This window comes from Sus scrofa, chromosome 13 (assembly GCF_000003025.6).
Source record: "Sus scrofa isolate TJ Tabasco breed Duroc chromosome 13, Sscrofa11.1, whole genome shotgun sequence".
Lineage (NCBI taxonomy): Eukaryota > Metazoa > Chordata > Mammalia > Artiodactyla > Suidae > Sus > Sus scrofa.
The window spans coordinates 42,258,831-42,279,355 of NC_010455.5; the positions used below are offsets into that span (position 1 = coordinate 42,258,831).

At 38.7% G+C, this 20,525-nt stretch overlaps 1 protein-coding gene across 11 annotated transcripts in view; it reads right to left on the reverse strand.

Annotated features, from left to right (window-relative positions):
• FHIT (fragile histidine triad) overlaps nt 1-20,525 on the reverse strand; it is a 1,440,837-nt gene that overhangs the window by 814,868 nt on the left and 605,444 nt on the right. For 2 of the 11 annotated variants that reach the window (XM_021070761.1, XM_021070762.1), the window contains exon 2: nt 14,999-15,058. The exons of the other annotated variants lie outside the window; for them this stretch is intronic. The gene's annotated coding sequence lies outside the window, so the exon portion shown is untranslated. The remainder of the gene's footprint in view (nt 1-14,998; nt 15,059-20,525) is intronic. 11 annotated transcript variants of the gene reach the window in all.

A 20,525-nucleotide genomic window follows, 5' to 3' on the forward strand; every position in this document is an offset into this window, starting at 1 on the left:
ACTGAATTTATATCAAATACTGTCAACCCAACAATGAGGAAAACACTCATTTCCAAGTTCTCAAAATACTTACTGGCCAATGTAGCTTGCAGGAGCCTGGCAAGCAAGACCTGCAATTTTGCTCTTTAAGGCACATCCTGAGGAGCATTGCTTAGGGTACTAAATAACTCTAGTGAATGAATGGCACAGCCACAAGCTGTTATTAAGAATACTGAATAATGTATTACCAAACTAAGATCAAGAAAAAACTGTCATCCAGGGGAAAGAGATTAATATAAATTTTCCTTCAGAGTAGTAGATTACGCAGGAGTCTTTTGGCTTCTGAGGAGAATTTGAGAAAATTTTAAAGTATACAGGAAATTGCAAATACTCTGGGAGCAAAAACAGGTCCTCAGATCGGTTACCTGGGGAAATGCTCAAGACTAAGAACAAAAGACAGTGACTTTTCTCCAAGTGCAGACCTATGGGGGTGGGAATAACAGGCAGGCAAGCTTTAGAGGGCATAGAGGAAGCTTAAGTTTTCGAAAGAAATAGAATTATAATTACAATGGAGCTTATAGGGGTTACACAATAAGCAATACTATTAAGTACCCTCTCTGGAAAGAGAGTGTTCTTTGGAAACTGAATGAGAAAAGATCAGAAAACAAGTTAACAAAGCTATTAGGTAAAGTCCAGCAGAGGAAAAACACCCTTTCATTAGCATCTTCCTTCAATTACAAAATAATGCTGATTTGGGGCAGGGGCAGGGAAGACAAAGGCCTCACGCCCCTCACCCCAGCAAACTTGAACAAATCATCTCTTTGGCCTTGGTTTTCTTTTCTAAAAAAGGGTTGGAACAAGATCAGGTTTCCTCAAGTTTGTTCTGGAAGATTTAACAGGTATCACATGAAGAAAATGTTCCATGTTCAAACGGATCTGGGAAAGGGCTGAATAATCCAACTACAAAGGTTTCTTCCTTTTAGCATTTGGCAGGAGGTTAACTCTATCAGTGTTGTTGGTTCCAAGAGGGGACGCTCATCTATCTGCAGCATTTCCCCAGATGTACAATTCTTTGAGGACAGACCATACCAAGTGACTAGGGGTTTTTTGAACTCACATTAGAAAATTCTGGATTACAAAGATATTATAGGACCCTTTCTGGAGTTAAAGAGTCTGATTTCTAAAATGTGGTCACTTGAAACCAATACTACAAGATAACCCACCAATAGCCAACTGACTAAGGTATCAATTAGAAGTATTTGGGCAGAAATTAGATGCAAAATCTCCAATTTCAAAGCAGGACAGAAAAGCAATAAGTGTCATTGTTCTCTAAACAGAGAGAGAAAATTCCGTCGATTTTCATTATTCCAAGCTGAGTATCTTGACTACATTCTCTGTGTGTGTCATAAATAATATTTATTCTATTTATTGGATATGTCCATCACATCCTAGCCTTTAGGTATATTTACAAAATAATATTGGAGGTGGGGGTTAGATTGTTGGTAACATAATAACTTCAAAGTCCACAGCCAACATTTTAAAAAACACCATGCTTCCCACCCCTATCCTGGTGTCCAACTGAGATTTATTAGTATTCTCCATGTCACCCATGCCCTGGAGTTTCTCTTCATTCCCCTCACACAACTCCGACCCCCCCACATCTTTGAATATATAAAACAAAAACCATATGACCCATTGACAGAAAGGATAGAAGCCTTTACATGGGGTAGAGGATGAGATTCACTGCACTATTTCTTTTGACCTGGGTCAAAAGTCCCTTAAACAACATGGTGTAGAAAGAGCCCAAAGCTGTCTGAGGAGACGTAAAAAGGAAAGCAGTAGTGGGATCAGATGTCAGGACCATTTCATCAACAACTAGGGGAATTATTTAACCACCACCACCACCACAGCACTGTAAAAATCTGCCTGCGAGGCTTGTTCCCCTCCCACTAGCCTCCAGCCTCCCTCTCTTGCTACCTAGGACTCTAGACATGATCTTCCCAAGCCAAGGACTGACCTGCAGGAGCCATCCCTAGGAAACAGAAGAGACAACACGCACTCAGCTCTCTCCCTGGCTTTTTTTAAGAGAAAGAATCACCAGCTGCCCCCAGTTAAAGGCTGGAAGGAGGACAGAGTCAAACAACTCTCAGCACCTGGATTCTGACCTTTCTCCCTCCAGAGAGCTGAAGATTCTTCCATTTAGGTCTTGCATACTTTCTACTACTGTGTTCTACTTCTTAATTAAAAATGAAACATTATGGGTGGGAGAATTAGAAGGGATGAGAAGTCTGGGGAAATCTGTGAGATTATCCTAGCCCTCTCCTTTTCCCCCACTTTCTGCTTTCTCACTTTCTGCCTTTTCTTGCAAAGGAACAAGGGAAGCAACTTCTTCAAAGCCACATAAGCCTGTGATTAGCTAACAAATGGCCAGCTTTACCCTTGCATCTACTTCTCCATCTTCTCTCTTTACCTTAGCTTTTCTTAAAAACTCTTCCAGCTGACTTTGAGCAGAGATCAGTGTGACACTAACTGGTGCCACACTGGCTTCACGTGCTCCACATGGGGTAACAGGGCACAGCTGCAGCAGGTGCTAAGTACTTAGAAAAGCAGCCAGCTACAGCTGAGAAAGGTGCCTTGTGGAATGCCCAAGAGTCCTATGTTCCCCTCCTAATCCCTCAAGAATTATAGCCTGAGAATGGAAACAACTTTAGGATGTTAAAGAGTCCATCCTTGGACAACAATCCATACTTTGACTACACCATGGTCCAACTGATAACTATGGAGTCATAGGCTTACTTACATGTATAGACCTGGATATCCCCCTTGTTCCTAAGTTAAAAACAAAGCTCCATCAATTGACCAATATTTATAGAGGGCCCCTTGTTCATCCTCTATTGTTCCTTCAACCTGACAGGCTAAGGAAACTCAAGGCAGACATTCCAGTCTTCTCAGAACCGCCCCCCCACCACTTTCTTCCTGCCTCATCTATGTTTTATCAGAGCATATTTCACATTGTATTCCCCTTATTTATGTGCTTGTCTCCCAGTTGTCTATAAGCCTTCTGAGGTTGGGAACACTGCTTGTCTCATCTTAATAGCCCCAAGAATACAGATGACAGCAAAACCATTGGAAGGAGTGAACAGTGAATAAATGAATGAGAAACAGAATTGTAAATGATCCAGCAAACCCATTCTTGAGCATCCATCCAGAGAAACTATAATTCTAAAAGATATATGCTCCACAATGCTCATAGTACCACTATTTGCAAGAGCCAAGAGAGAAGCAACCTAAATGTCCATTGACAGACAAATGGGTAAGGAAGCTGTGGTACATATATACAATGGAATATTACTCAGCCATAAAAAAGAATGATATAATGTCATCTGCAGCAACATGGATGGTACCAGAGATTATCATACTAAGTGAATTAAGTTGGACAGAGAAAGACAAACAGCATATGGTATCACTTATATGTGGGATGTAAAAAAAAAAAAGATACAAATGAACTTATTTACAAAACAGAAACAAACTTAGACTTCAAAAACTAACTTATGTTTATCAAAAGGGATGGGGGGGTGGGGATGGATTGGGAGTTTGGGACTGGCCTATGAACACTATTGTATATGGAACAGATGGTCAACAGGGACCTGATGTATAGCACAGGGAACTCTACCCAATATTCTGTGATAATTTATAAGGGAAAAAAAAATCTTAGAAAAGAATACACCTCTTAAGGTTGATTATCTGTGTATACATATAACTAAATCACTGTTTGTATAGCAGAAACTATCACAACATTGTAAATCAACTGTAGTTCAATAAAACTTAAAAAAAAAAAATCTTAGCCTCCAAAGACTTGACCTTCTAGTAGGTAAAACAAGACATACAGCAAGATAGCTGAGACAAGGAGGTAAGTGATAAAGGTCAGAGTAAGAATTGAGGGAGAAAAGGATCTCTAGACTTGGCTAAGAAGGTAGATGACAAGCTAGTTAGGAACATGAGTATGAATCAGATGTGCACTGGTGCAGAAACTGGGATGAGAAGGTAGTGCTTGCAAGGAAGGGAAGTTCAGGCCCAGGATCTACTGAGATAAGGAAATCAGAAAGGTAAGCTGAGATCCAGATAGACTTTCAATATCAAGCAAAAGATTCTAATTTTCTTTTGTCTAGACATTAGAGAAGGAAATATTAATATTATAGTAATATTAATATTGGTAATTAGTAATTAGATTAATAGTATAAGGAATATTAATCTGGGTATGATATTCAGGAGGATGCAGTGGACTGGAACTAGAGGCAGGGAGATCCATCAAATGAAGAAACCAGCTTACAGAGCAGTGGAAGAAATCTTTACCAGTTAGGTATTTTAAATAAGATTTTCATTTGAAAGAATAAGAGTTAAGCATTCACATTAACAGAGAACAACTGGCATCAGAGACAGAAGTCATGGATCAAATGGGAACTTAGAAATATATATTCTAACTTTAATTCTCAGTCAGCTCAAGAAAAGTCTGCACCTCTTAAGGTTGTTTATCTCAGGAAATAGAATTCATTTCTGAATAGTCTGTGTAAATGATCTTGGATAAAGGTATGTAAGAGCAGTGCTAAAAACACAAATGATGGATGGTGGGCACCAAAAACTAGCAACGGGGGAAGCCATTACCACCACTACTGCTGAAGGACAGGGGAGGAATAGTGTTACTCAAGGCCAGTGACCAGTCTCCCTGGAGGCCAAACTGCGAAGAGGGAGCTGCAGTAAGAGATGAGGCTGTGAGGCAAAAGAGAGGGGGTAAGAAATATCCTGGCTTTGTTCTCAGCCACCCTCCAAACCTGTACTGAAGCCTCCCACTGCGTGCAGGGGATGCAGGACATGGCAGGGTGGGGAGTAGCCCCAGTGAAATGGAGATTAATCAACACAGGTGCTATGAGAGGGGGTAAATCCGAGTGTTGGGGCAAGAGGGTTGTTAGAAATTTAAGATTATGATTATTACAACCAAATTTTTTTTTTTTTTGTCTTTTTTGTCTTTTGTTGTTGTTGTTGTTGCTATTTCTTGGGCCGCTCCCGCGGCATATGGAGGTTCCCAGGCTAGGGGTTGAATCAGAGCTGTAGCCACTGGCCTACGCCAGAGCCACAGCAACGCGGGATCCGAGCCGTGTCTGCAACCTACACCACAGCTCACGGCAACGCCGGATCGTTAACCCACTGAGCAAGGGCAGGGACCGAACCCGCAACCTCATGGTTCCTAGTCGGATTCGTTAACCACTGCGCCACGACGGGAACTCCCCAAATTTTTTTTTAAGTGGAAGGCAAGGTACAGATATTTTCCTAGGGCGAAAAGATAAGGAAATGGAAAATCTGAGAGATCTGGAAGAGGGGTTCCAGAGAAAGCTCTGTGATTACTAAATGCCAAGGGTCTGGTGTCTGGGAATGCCCCAGGGAAAAAAAACACAGCAAAAGGGATGCAATGAAACATGATCATTCTTTAGGATTCAATAACATGTAATGATAAAATAGTTCCTTTGCCCCTGAGTCCTAGGAGCATAAAGAAATCTGGGACAATCTGTTCCCTTACCACATCAGAAAAGCAGCTTTTTGTTTCAAAAGGTCTGTGGTGAAACACAATTCCGTGACGTTAATCAATTTATTTCAATTGACAGTGAAACATAAATGAAAGGTCCCCATTTCAGAAAAGGCCATGGAAATGTGAAGACATTATTATTTCCAAGCTAAGAGAAGAGGCGAGATTCTCTGCCAGGCACATTTCGAAAGGTTCAATCAGCCAGGGCAGGGGAATAGATTTAAAATAGAAAAGTAATGGGAAAAGGGCTTTCCTCTTGACGGAGATGGTGACTGATGAGAAACCATCTCTCTGGAGCCAACTCTATTAATACCTATTTTTCTAGGCAGTTTGGAAAGTTCGAAAACCTGCATACTTCTCCCCATTTCCTACAGCTTATGAGTCTAATTACATGTTTGTATTCATACATATACTTATGTATACATATTGGTCATCCACTGATAATGGCATATCCAACACAGAGATCACCATCTTAAAAAAGATCTAAGTACAGGAAAACATCTGTATCCTGTTTATCAAAGAAATAAAAAGGAAAATATTGGCCCCAAGTTATAATACCCAATTCAATGATTCATTCAGTTATTCAATAGATATTTATAGTGCATTTACCCTATCATAAGCATAGGGCCTGGCACTTCGTGGTTCTGGCTCTTTTAAATGAACACTGAGCCAGAGTTCAGGAAGCAAGCTCTCATATACAAAATTTTAGAGCTGCATTCCAGCAGCAATTTGAAAAATCAAGTGCATAGGCTTCTCAGATGTCTAGAAGCTACCCAGATTCCCCTCCCCTTAATTTATCCCCGTTTAGCTAGGTGCCTCACACTCTCTTGTAGGTCAAAAATAACAGGGACAATTCAATGCCTTATGACTGCCCATTAAAAATCTAAATTAGGTGTATTCAGATTGAAGCTGCAGTAGTATTTTAATCAAAGTACACTAAATAAGGCAGCTGGTAATAAATGTCTTAATAAATATGTAGTCAATGGTGCATTTAATTGGATGGCAGCGTCCACTTTCAAATAACCCAAAAATTGAATTTTGTAAGAATAAAGATGCAGAGTCAACCTCTCTCATGCTGTTCTTAAGAAATATATTTGCACACTTGGAAGACATCAGGGCCAAGAAGCTTTCTTTCATATTTGAATTTGGTTGAAAAGGTTTGTTACTTATTTCAAACAATGACTGTATATACTTACCCAACTACCCCAGGACATTTACGAAAACAAGATGCTCTGTCTTAATGAGGTGAGCTTTAGAGTCACATTTGAATCATTAGATGCCTCATTAGCTGCTATGAAAACAGAGTTCAATCTTCTGTTTTCCCTTTTCTAATATTAGCTAACAATAATTCAATTGCCTCAATAACTTCAGGTGACTCCAATTTCATAGCAAGCTCTTTGAAAGGCTAGAGGTCACTTTAAGTTCCTAAAGGCTTGTGACTAAGTGTGTTTAAACCACTTTATGTGGCTCCAGCCCAACATCATGCACTAAGGGGAGGAAGATGATAAAAGATCAACATATCTTCCAAAATATGTTTCAAAACACAGGGAATGGACATTTAAATTCACAGACAGGGATAGAGAACTGCAACCTGGTTATGTATCTAGTTTGTAAATATTTACATTATCTGCCCTTTCTTATCCAACCTATAATTTAAAATGGGGAAAAAATGGATCTTATACTTTTCATTTGCTGGAAACTAGCCAGTTTAATTTCTACCTTACGCAGAACACAGTCTTTTCATGTGGCAAACATTTTAAGTATAAAAGAAAACTAGTTGGAAAGTTAATATAAAACAAAGTATTTCAACTGTATATAAAATAAATAAACAATAAGGACCGACTGTATAGTACAGGGAACTATATTCAATATCATATAATAACCTGTAATGGAAAAGAATCTGGAAAAGAGTGGAAAAAGAAGTCTTCTCTGCCTGAAAGTGAATCACAATCACTTTGCTATATGCCTAAAATTAACACAATACTGGAGTTCCCTTTGTGACTCAGGGGTTAATGAATCCGACTAAGAACCATGAGGTTGCAGGTTCGATCCCTGGCCTTGCTCAGTGGGTTAAGGATCCGGTGTTGCTGTGAGCTGTGGTGTAGGTCACAGAAGCAGCTTGGATCTGCCATTCCCGTGGCTGTGGAGTAGGCCAGCAGCTACAGCTCTGATTAGACCCCTAGCCTGGGAACCTCCATATGCCACGAGAGCGGCCCTGGAAAAGACAAAAAAAAAAAAAAAAAAGCCCACAACACTGTAAATCAATTATACTTCAATTAAACACACACACACACACACACACACACACACACACACACTCTACCACCAACAGTTAACTCCAAAGAGAAAATGAATGTGACCTGTTGATCCTTATTTTAGTATTCTGAAGCACGTGAAAAATTTAATGAGGGAGACATACCCTATCACCACTTAAAAAAATCAGAGAATTTATAAAAATGTTTCTGTATTTATTTGTATAGGCACAGTTCCAAATTTTTTTTTCCACTATTGGGGAGAGCTAATGCCTAGAAAACATTTCCTAGATGTGTTTTTTCGTATACCATGTTTTTGAGCATGAAATTAATTCCAAGTAAAGAAATAAAATACTCAAAAAAGAAAAGTAGTTTTATGAGCTGACCTTTAATGTTATTTCAAGAGACACTATCATAGATCCTTGGTTCTGGTTTTCATGCATCTGCAATTATCCTTTCACCCATCTCTTATGGCAGAGACTCAAACATAGTTGTGTATGGAAAACTTCCAGATCATAAATATGATGTGTATATTGACTAAGTTAATGCACTGGAGGAAAAAAATCATTGTTTCCTGGGAATTCTGAAATCAATGATCACAGTTTGGTTCAAGTAAAGTAACACATAGGTATACAGATATATAGATATATATATACAGATATATAGATATACACATATATATGTACACACAAAAATATACTGCATACATATATACACAAATACATATGCATACAGATATATAAATATATAGTATTATATATATATACACATACAGATACATACACATATATATGTGTATACAGATATATACACATACAGATACATACACATATATATGTGTATACAGATATATACACATATATATGTACACACACAGAGATATATAAGTATGCAGGGTTTTTTTTTTTTAGTTGATGGAGTTGCTTACATTACCTAAACTGTTATGATAGCTGGGGATAAACCTTGTTTCAATTTTGAGAAGGGGAAATTTTGTATTCTCTCCAGAGTGAAAAAAGAAGCCTCTCTATGTCAGCCAGACACTTCAGAGGAACATTAACATCTTGAGATTTTTAGCAAATTAACAGCCCAGGTAACAAAATGCAAGGAACTCTGGCCAGTCGCTTACTCACTCTGTAGGATCTGGCCACTTCTCCATGTATTCCCACCATACTAAATGGAGCATGAGTCATTTGAGTAATGAGTCAGAAAATGTTTAGCAGCCTCAGTGCAACAGCAGACGTGATGGTTAAGATAAATTTCAGAGGTATTAGGATGGCATTTTCATTTTTACTCTAAGCAGACCATATCTCTTGACAGTGATGAACAAAATTCTTCCCTCCTTCCCAGGAGACAGAAGTTATGCTATTTCAAGGCACAGTCTAGCCCTAAGATTTAAAATTTCAAGAAAAAACAATTGTGGGAGGCAAAGGCAGTGTACAGAGGTCCTCAAATGGTGCCTTATTCTAAGTTAGTTTTGTGAAATTCTGTCTAATGGATTCTGTGGTCACTTCAGTGACTCCACCCTCAAGTACTACAGGGCTTCATTAAAAAGAAAATGCTTAAGTGAAAAAAAAAAGTTTAAAAAGAAATGAATTTTGGAAATCAGTGAAATTAATAGATCATCAGATATTTTAATTCACAATGCCTAGATTATCACACCAGGGATTACCATTAGGCTTTGGTTTTAATCACAGTAGCACTGTTAGCTAATCTATTTCTTTTCAACGCCTGTGATACCACTGAATCCCAATTTATCATTAATTAATTGCCAATTTTGTCCTGCCAGTTGTTGCAAAAATCCAGTTATAGCTGTGGATTGTTGAATGACATCATGGAGGCAGTGTAAAGTAATGTACAGTATTATCAGTTTGAGGTTTACGAGCCCTGAGTTGGAGTATTGTTTTGCCGATTCACTAGCTCAGGCAACACCACTGTCTCCATGCAATAACTCTCTTCCTTTATAGGTTTCATCTTGCACGACGATTCCTATCAACTAGTTAAGGCTTGGGGAGTGGTTAGGCAGGATGCTGAAGGATGGAGTACCATTCTTGATGAGCGATGCCCACCAAGGGTGTTCTGGGGGAGGCAGGGGAATTGGTGGCAATTTTGTCCTGTATTTGCTGTTCATTGACTAGAGTACTGCTGCTCAGATGTGTACACAGATCACCAGGGATCTTTTTAAAATGTAGATTCTGATTCAGTAAGTCTGGGTAGTGATATCACAAATTTCTAACAGGAGCCCAGGTAATGCTGATACCAGTGGTTCAGGGACAATCTGACTGAATATATCAGCTCTCTCATTGGTCTTTCTTTGTCTGTTTGTCTGTCTCTGTCTTTCATATAAACACACATACATGAACACTCTCCCTATTTGGACATATGAAAAAGTGTTTACCAAATGCCAGGAATAGTGATAAGCACATTAATTAATGATTTCACTTAACTTACTTAATTTTCAACCATCTTATTGCCACCACCCCCAAAAGGCAGCTAAAAGTTTCCAGGTAAGGAAATGAAGATTTAAGGAGGGTAACTAATTTGCCTAACATCATGGAGCCGATAAATAGTCAAGATGAGACTTGAACCCAGAGACGAACACCAGTACCTTTGTTCTAGACCGCTATTATATCTTGTCTCAATATCATAACAACATGGGGAAGCCTATTTGTGCCAGTCCCTAGACTATTTCACACATACTATCTCTTAACAACACTAGGAGGTAGGTACTATCATTATTTTTATTTTACAGATAACAAAATTAATTAACCTTTAACAGCCTCAAACTCAGCAGAACTATAGCAATTCTTATTTAAGCAAAAGATTAAATCAATAAAATATCTATAGTGAACTAAACACAAGTAACCATATATTAATAAGAAAATTTAGCAGCATGTATAATCACTAGCCTAAAAAACATTCATGACTATCAGTGAATACTTAGAAAATATTCTTTTATAAATTCATGCTATGTTAAGGCATTTTTGTCAGGTGAGCCCAAATGCCTCTGTACAGTTTAGCCGTGAGGTTATCAAAGTCTAAATAATTACTGGCCCTAAACAGAACCCATCAGTGGAATTTATAGTTGGAGAGGTAGCCAAGAATCATTTCTTATCACCCTCTTTTACTACCTATAAGATCCTTCTTTATTAACAAGCTAATGAAAAAAGATTGTATCAGTAAATTTCTCTGGAGATTAGATTCCAATACAAGCAGATGACAACAGAGGCTGCGCTTCCGCATGCTCAAGAAGAGCAAATGCCATAGTAACAGGAGAACAGGATTTTTGCTTTACTTTGTTCAAAAACAAGTTTGTTTAAAAAACAAAAGTTTTAAAGCAGTCAGTAATTATCAACCTTGGCTGCAGGCCGGACTTTATGTGCAGTGTGTGGAGGGGACTTTAAAAATAAAATACTGATGCCTAGATCCCACCCCTAGAGATTGTGATTTAATTGAACTGAGGTGCAACATAGGCATCAAGATGGTTTAAAGCATCTTAGTTTGCTTTTGTGAAACTTAGGTGAGAATTACTTGATTAAAAGCAATGCCTGTACCACACGGGAGTTGAGGGTGGGGGGAGGCGGAGAGGGGATGACTATCAAAGGAATGAATGTCTAAGTGGTGTGAGCCATCATCAGATTAGAGCATACTGGCACATTGGGAGAGTTTTATCCCTGAAAACATGCTTAAATTTAATAAGCAGATAATCGTAACAGAAAAGAATTTTAAAGAACATTTGTTGCACAGTCTTTACTAACAAAATGATTTTCTCCCCTTACCAGAATTGTTTCCACTGGAGGGCAGTCTCCTCTTGGGAAGAAATGAATGGGGACACAAACTTCTCAGGAGACAAAGGTTTAATTATTGACTGAGAGTTTAACACTTGCATGAGTTTCATTTCAAGACAATTTCCAGAAATTAGAGTGTTAGGGGTGAAAAGAATTTGTATTCTATGTCAAGATACTGCCAAATTAGATATATCTCTCTGCTAAAGCTAAAAGGATAGAGGCCTAACCCAAAACATAAATAGGCACAAAATATAAATATGGAAAGCCCTGAAGTATAGAGACATAATAATAATAACAAAGTATAAACAAAAAGTAACACATTATATATTTACTATGTGTCAGATTCTGTGGTAAGCAATGAAAATATTTTACTTGATACTCAGAATAAATCTATACTGTATAGGTAAGAAAACTGAAGATGAGAACTATGAAACGTGTCCACAACCATACATCAAATAAGGGGCGGAGCTAGGATATGACCTTCATCTGTCTGACTCCAAAGCCAGACCTTGTAACCATCAGTGATACACCTTTTACTGAGCAGAAGTGTCTAGGGAGTTCCTGTAGTGGCGCAGTGGTTAACGAATCTGACTAGGAAAGATGAGGTTGCGGGTTTGGTCCCTGCCCTTGCTCAGTGGGTTAAAGATCCGGCGTTGCCGTGAGCTGTGGTGTAGGTTGCAGACGCAGCTCGGATCCAGCGTTGCTGTGGCTCTGGCGTAGGCCAGTGGCTACAGCTCCGATTGGATCCCTAGCCTGGGAACCTCCATATGCCGCGGGAGCGGCCCAAAGAGATAGCAAAAAGACCAAAAAAAAAAAAAAAAAAAAAAAAAGTGTCAGAGTCTCTGGGCAGCTAGAGCCCACTCAAATCGGAACACATCAACATGCCAGCTGAAAAAGAACTTTCTTCACCTTAGGTTATTAAAACAAAACAAAACAATCAAAAAGGAAGGGATTCAGGCAAAGTAAGAAATTCCTTATTCTTCTTCCTGTTTTTCATATTCTGAGCCATTTGTGGTTCTCTCCATTCCCTTTTGCAAATACTTTCAATCTCATTATGGATGAATTTGGCTTTCTTATTGCTATGTCTTCAGTCATCAGACAGAACCTTGAACCAGCTGATCATATTTCCTCAGAGACTGAGTTCCTAGAGCAGGGGTTGGCAAATGATTTCTGTAAAGGGTCAGATAGTGAGTATTTCAGGTTTTGTAGGCCCCATATTCTCTTTTGCATCTACTCAGCTCTGCTGGTACAGCATGAAAGCAGCAGAGATGATATGATAATATAGATGATAGATGATATGAACAAAAGGGCAAGGCTGTGTTCCAATAGAACTTTATTTATGGTCATGGAAACTATCATTTTCATGTGTCACAAATGATTATTCCCCTTTTGATTTTTTCAACCATTCAAAAATGTAAAAACCAATCTGAGCTCATGGGCCACAGAAAAACAGGCAGTAAGCTAGATTTGAGTGATGGAGCATCCTTGGCCAGCCCCTGCCCTGCATGACAAGGTGTCCTATGTTAAAGGCACTTGCCATAATGCAAAGTTTTTGCCATGTTCAAAGATCTCATCTGGCAAGGGCTCCACACTCAAAGAGCAGAAGTATCCACAGCTACCAATGTGTCAGAATCACTTGCCTTCCATAATATTTGCCTTTTTAATATTACGTACAAATTCTCTACAAGTATCTGAGTTAAATCACCAGCTTTCTCTGCAGTATTATAAAAGACAAATAATAGCAGTATAAACTGATATTTTAAAACATTTTATCACACACCATTATAATATATTCCATCTTATAAACACTTCTTGAGAAAGGATTCTAAAATCTGAGATCTGAAAGGGAACCTAAAGAGCATAAAGGCTGACTGTTTTCAAAAGGCATTCTCCAGAGTCTGCAAGAAGAGCCTCACAGGTATCCCCCAGAAATACTCCACGCAATGGCGTGGGGTTAAGAAATTAGGCAGGGGTGTGCTGGCACCAGCTCCCACTGGCTCATGAGAACTGCCTGTTACATTTTCTAGATTTTGTGAGCTGGGTGATGTCAGGTTGATAAACTGAAATCAGCTATGGTGGAAACATTTACCCCATGAAATCCCCAAATTCTCCAATGCTGCATATCAAGATTTTTTTTTTCCTCTAAGAGTCAGTTGTTAATTATTTATCAGCACACCACTGCCTGTTACCCCCTTCCAACAAAGAAGCTCCTCAGATCTGTTTTACACACAGAGACACACACAAACACACACACACACACTCATGAACTAGGGAGGCAATATCAGTGTGTCCAGATGAAGGTAGGTATGGCCCTAGGCCATAAACAAGTGGGAATTACAGCACCACTTTGTATCATTCTTAAGCCCCTGTTCCCTTGGGAATCCCAAATGCACTCTCATTTTGCATGAAGTATGGTCAACTGGAGAGTTAAGGAATTCAGACGCTTTGCCTAGGACAAAAGAGTTATCAGAATCTATTGTCTCCTCTAATTATATGTGTTCATCCAACATGGAAGAGGAGAAAGAAACTGCAGAGGACTGAACTCCATTGTACAACTGTGATCCAAAATGTGCCATTTCCATTTCTGCATAAGGCTAGCTAATTATCCACAAAGCTCCAGCCCATTTCCTTTTTTCTTTGTTTTTCTATTGCTATTGCAGAACAAAGATCCTTACAATGTAATAACTAGCAATGCCCTAATGTTCCTGGGCTCTATGTGTTTGTTTTTAGGTAAGAGAGCTCTCTGATTATTCTTGGTTCTTGGTCTCACTCCACTAAACTACATGAGCCCATAAACCTAATCTAAACAAATCATTTTGAATTTATTTTTTTTGTATTTTCTACCTTCATCTTAGTTTTGCATCACTTCAGGCATCAACAAAACCATATTAGTCAACCCTTTCCCTTTAGCTTTGCTAGATGAGAAAATAAAAAAAGAACATTTACATTTACTAGTTGAGCTGGAATATCTAAAGGGGGATTATATCCCTCCCTATTTGTCAGTAAATATGAAAACAGTTCATATAAGAAGAGGCTAAAGCTGAGTGGTCTATACCTAACTCTGAAACAGATTTCTCTCTAAGCATTAGAAAAGAATACTCAGGACTCGAATGTTCCTGAGACTTCTCAACAACAGATTCATGCATAATCAGAAATGTGTAGACGCTAATAAATCTGCCTCTCCAATCTTCAGAAAGCAATTTCTGGAGCCAGACACAGATGTATTTTGTTGGAGTTCTGTTAGAACTCCTTACATTATATGGCCATGGCGGTATTCGCCCTGGGGTTATACAACACGATTTTAATAATTTATTTATGGACTCACTTGATATTATTTTTCATTCAGATCCATAACTAGTTACACATTCTATAACAAAATATTTAAATGAAATTCTGAGACTCACAAAATCTTGCAGTGAAGGCAAGGAAGATCCATCAGTGCTCGGTGAGTCAACAGAGGGCACCTACAAATTAAACCAGGCTTGGTACTCAAAGGCACATCTCAACATAAAGGTAACACCTCAAAACATAAATTCTCACTCCAGTTACTTTTCAAGACAAATCTTCCAGCCATCTCTTTTTTCTTCTTTGATTGGTTCACAGATAAGAGAGCAGGATCTATTATCTGGAGCCCTCCCTGGGTTCTGTGGAACATTATTATGAGATTACAGTCACTTCAGTATTTTTTTTTTAAACTTCTGAATTTGACAAAGTCTGGGAGATGCTGATGCTGAGTTTAACCATTTTTCCTTCCTCAGGGACTTCTCAGAGGCTTTAATATGCTTAACATGCATTGAGAACCCCCCAAGAAGGGCAGTACAGTGTACAGCACTTCCCACACGTTTTAAACCAAAAGGACTTTCTTCTCATGGAGCACCTCAAGAGACGAGCATCCCAGGAGACACAGTCTGGAGAATGCTGGATCTTAGGACAGAGATGAGATTTAAACATGAGCACCAAACACAGAGCCATAGAGACAGGGGGAATTATCTGAAAACCCTCCCGAGTAAGCATGTTGGAAACAGTGAGATGATAAAACAGAGACTGCTGAGTTCTTCCTCACCCATTCCCAGATTCTATTGAAGAAATAAATAAAGGGGGTCAGGGTGGGGGTTCAGCAACCATGGAAGGGAACCTCTTTGATAGTTCCTGTGACTTACCATTTATTCCTCAGAACAGGCAAGTGTGTGCAAATTCATTGAAAGCTTCAAAGTCAGGAATTTAAAACAAAACAAAACAAAAATGAACAAATGAACAAAGAAACAAAAACCTCTGAGCTTCATTTGCAGCTATGGAGAGTCAAATAGAGAGAGGAATTCAAATATTCTGCCTAGGATCACAAATTTTTAGAGAAAAGACATCCTTCCATCTAAGCTCTATAAAAGAAAAGTAATTACTTGATATACATGGGGATAAATAAAGGAATTTTAAGAAATGCTTTGTTTCGTCCCTAGAGTTTAGAGGTAAAGCCTATCTCTAAACACTGGAGATGAACACATCACATAGTTCAACTTTCTCATTTTACAAATGGGAAATCCAGGGCTTGAGGAATTTATGGTCTGATCAAGGTCATGCAAGACATTAGTTAGTGGCAGATTTCTGGATTGCTACTCAGATATCTTAACTAATGGGCTCACTGAGCTAAAGGGAAGGGCCTGACAAGCCCATGTGATTATCTTTGTTTCTATTTCTTGCTCCTTTAATAAAATAATTAGCCACTATTTATGGAGCATGTGATAAATGCCAGGCACATGTTCTCTTATTTTGTCTCTGACCATGGTAATATGGTCAGTTTCATCCTTACTTCATCGCCATGAAGCTGAGAAGTTTCATACCGGGGCCATCATCACACAGCTTGCCAGGGGTAGAATGTGAATCAGGAGGCAAGTCAGCTTAACTCCAAAGCCCTTGTACTTGACTTTCTCTTCTTTCCATTCCTCCTGGCTACTGCCACTCCTCCTCCTTCCATTTCCATTTAAAAGCAGTTGTGATTAAAATCAAAGGTCAGCTGCCTATAACTTAATTCAAATGTTCTTTCTTCCTTGCTTTCAGAGACATATTGCTATCTTCCATCATCCACGTGGACCAAGAAAGATTAAGGCTGAGATGAGTGTGCATAAAATAATCTGGGTCTTCCACAAGCTGGGCACCTTGGAGGGGCCATTCTCTTAGCCTTTAAGGAAACTGAATTTGGTCATATTTCCTTTCTCCCCACATCTACTAAAGAGCAACTGATACAGAATTGATGAACATACTAATAATTTAATACTGATTTCTTTAAAATACGGTCATCATTAAAGGAGGTGCAGAGTCAAATGACTTTGGAATCGAGGGACAGGATATGAAAAATACTGTTCTCTAAATGTCTCAGATGGGAGAGAGGGAGGAAGATACAGAAAGTTCATCTTCATGAGAATCCACTAAGCTGGGGCTTCCTGACCCACCCCAGACTCAGTCAGTCAGCATCTGTGGAGTGGGACCCAGGACTCTGCATTTGAATAAGCTCCCCCGGTGATTATAATTTACACAAAAGTCAACCTAAGAAATTACTTGTAAGTGTATTGCTTATGGGACTCAGATATTGCCCAAGTGTCCTTCAAGAAACTGGAGCTCAGCTACAGAAGGAACTGGTCATGAATATAATACTGTCACATATGGGAGAGAATGTCTGCTGAGTCCAGGAAAGAGTGATGAAAACATTCTTTTAAGAGAGACGGCTCTCTGGGTGGATAGGATCTGCATGGAAGGTGACTCTGGCAGGAGGTATTCCAGAACAAGATTATGCAACAAGACGACTTTCCTTGGTACCAATTTTAAACTCAACAAGAAACTATTCAAATGTCATTTTAAGTTTTTTTTCATAGAAAACATAAAATATGTAAGCACAGGATAAACACATTCAAATAGATTTAAAGCATTCAAAGTAAAATAAAAGAGTCTTCCTTCCACCTCAGCCCTTCCAGGCACATACACCTGTCCCCTCACTTTTAGAAACATACTTTGCAAAGTAACACATAAACATGTTTATCCTTTTCTCTTAATACAATGGGAGGACCACCATTACACAGATAGTTCTCTATCTTTCATTTTCCATCTCAATAACATATCTTGGAGTCCATTCTCTACATTAATATACATATATATATCATACATATAATTCTTTTTAACAGCATCAGTTTCATATCACATAGATATACCATAAGTCATCGAACAAGTTTACACTTGATACTTAGAATCCTTCCATTCTTTGAATGATACTACAAGGAGCACTCTTATTCATATGCCTTTGCCCACATGTCATTTATCTTGAGGACAAATTTATAGAAGCAAAATTGCAAGGGCAAAGGACACATGCATTTTTATATGAGATATTGCCATATTTTCCCTCCACAGAGGTCGTAGCAACTTAAACTTCTATTAATAGCATATGATACAGCTTGTTTCCCCCACACCCTCACCAGTACAGTATATTTCTGATTGTAATTTAATTTGCCACCATGACTTCTTACTGGAGAAAGTGCTGACCGGATAACATGAATGTAATTTGGCAGCTATATTTCTCCTGGAGAATGAACACACTGGCATGCTAATTTATCATCTTCTTATGAGTTAGGTAAGCATGAGTCAGTGGCCTTGACCCTCCTCAACTCTGGGTAAATGTGCAAACTTAAGTTTCGGGACTTGCAAATCTAAATAAACCGTGATGTACCAGGAAACTACACATCTGCAAGGTTGTTGAAAGGAGTCTTCGTTTAATTTTCTCTTTGAAAATTTAGAAATAAACTGCAAAAATCAATATTTCTTCTAATAAGCTAATAATTCAAAATATAAGTAGACTCTAAAAACTTTTTAAATCACTATAAGCAAATTTTCCTTGCTCAGGTCTGCAAGAAGGGAGGAAACTTGTTAGATGCTCTGGACCAAATGTCCTTAACAGACAGCAGGAATTTGATTCAGACAAAATCTACCACAGACTCGATGCTCTGCTTCATGGATTCAGAAGTTAAAATTCATTCTACAGATGTTGTCACTGATTGTCACAACAGAAAATCAGAAGCCCTCCTTACTCATCACCTCTTTACACAACCTCCAGGGAATAACAGACAATATGCTGCTTCTTCCAGTAATTCTTAGGATGTTATTGATTTATTGTTTATTTTTCACTGAGTCCATGCACTTAGGAGGAAACTGGGTATAATATATATGCACTTTCAGAAAGTGGCTTTAATGTTGTAAATAATATCCCTGAACCATTAATGAGTCTTTCAGAGGTGCCTGCTTTGCAACAGAGAATCACTTAAGCACTGGAAATCCAATCAACTAATATTTATTTTGTAACTTTTATATGCAAGCCTAAAATTTTATCCCATAAGTAAAATCTATTTATCCCTCTGGGAAAATGGATTAATTCAACACATATTTCCTGAGTATTTACTAAGGACCAGGCACTGAGCTGGCACCATAGCTCCCAAAGGAAATAAATCAGAGTCCCTGCTGTGGAGTTAGGAACAGTAAGATGGAAGATATAGCCAAGTTGACAGGCGACTTAGTGCACAGGATATACCTAGATGGATCATAGAAAAGGGCTCCTAATCAAGCCTTGAAGGAATCAGGGAGGGCTTCTGGGAGGAAGCAATATAACATGATTCCTAAATAGGATTCAGCCAAGAGAAAAATGAATGGAATCAGGGAAATAACGCTTTGTCATAGAAGTCTACCTAAACCCAATGAAAATAGACAATGGAATGGTATCCACCTGATAGACTGTGAGCCAAGGTCAGTATATATATAGTAGCCCTCATGACACAGGATAAGTTTTCTGAACATCTGAGGCCTCCAATAAGAATAAAAGAAAAGCTTAGCACCACACCACATTTACACATACTCAAACATATTTTTTCCTCCCAAATACTGTAGATTTTCACCAACTCTGAAAACCTGAACAGACATGTTACAGACTCTGGAATATGCTCCCTAATTTCCTCCCTCTGCGCCCACCCCCATTAAACTGCAGCACAAACACTGGGTTTTGAGGCCCACCTTCTCTGCACTTAAAACTTTCAAAACCTAATTAGAGATAGTCAGAGAGGAAGAGGATATAGGTTTGATGGACTGAGATATATTTTCCATCCCTGGTGTTTATATTATTTTGACAGCAAGGAGGCCTAAAGTAAGAACTGGTTCGAAGCAAACTCCCCACAGAATATCAACAAGGAAAAATAGCCACCAAGCTGTATAAATCCATTTGCTACAAACTTTTACACACACATAATAACCAGGATATGAAGTTTAATCCTTATAGGAAAACAATTCAAAACCCAGGCACACTGATTTGGCCCTCCCCATGTCTTAGAAGGCTAAAGTTAGCAGGTCTTCAATATGCTATGCTAGGAAACAAGATGAAAATGGCAAACAGGAAAATAAAATGAGCCTTCTGAGATTCATTTGTTAGTTTGTTCATTCAAATATACTGCAGGAGAGAGTGTTTTCCATAAAGAAATTATTCAATTTTGAACACTAACTTGTGCTGTTTGGGGAAGAATTGCCTGCCTCTACCTAATAGCAGACATTTCCAAGAGCCCTAGATTATGTGGCTTTGGGAGAAGAAAGAGTTTGGGGAGGTTGAAGAACAAGAACGTTTGCTGCCACCATACTGAAGTGATTTGAGAAGAATTGATTTGGGTTGCTATAGTCATTCTGGTTATGTGGTCTATATGCCCACTGGAACGAACAGCTTCAGATGTGTTCTTTTCAGAATTTAATGGGGCGGGGCGGGGCGGGGTGGGGGGGAGAAAATCAGATTCCTGGTCTTTAATGAAAGGCTGTTAATATGTTTTAGCTTTATTAAGCGACTTTTAAATTAGAAGCTGTATATATTCTTTTAACATTTGGAATCCCACATATCTTATTAAAATTAGGTTATAAAAAAAT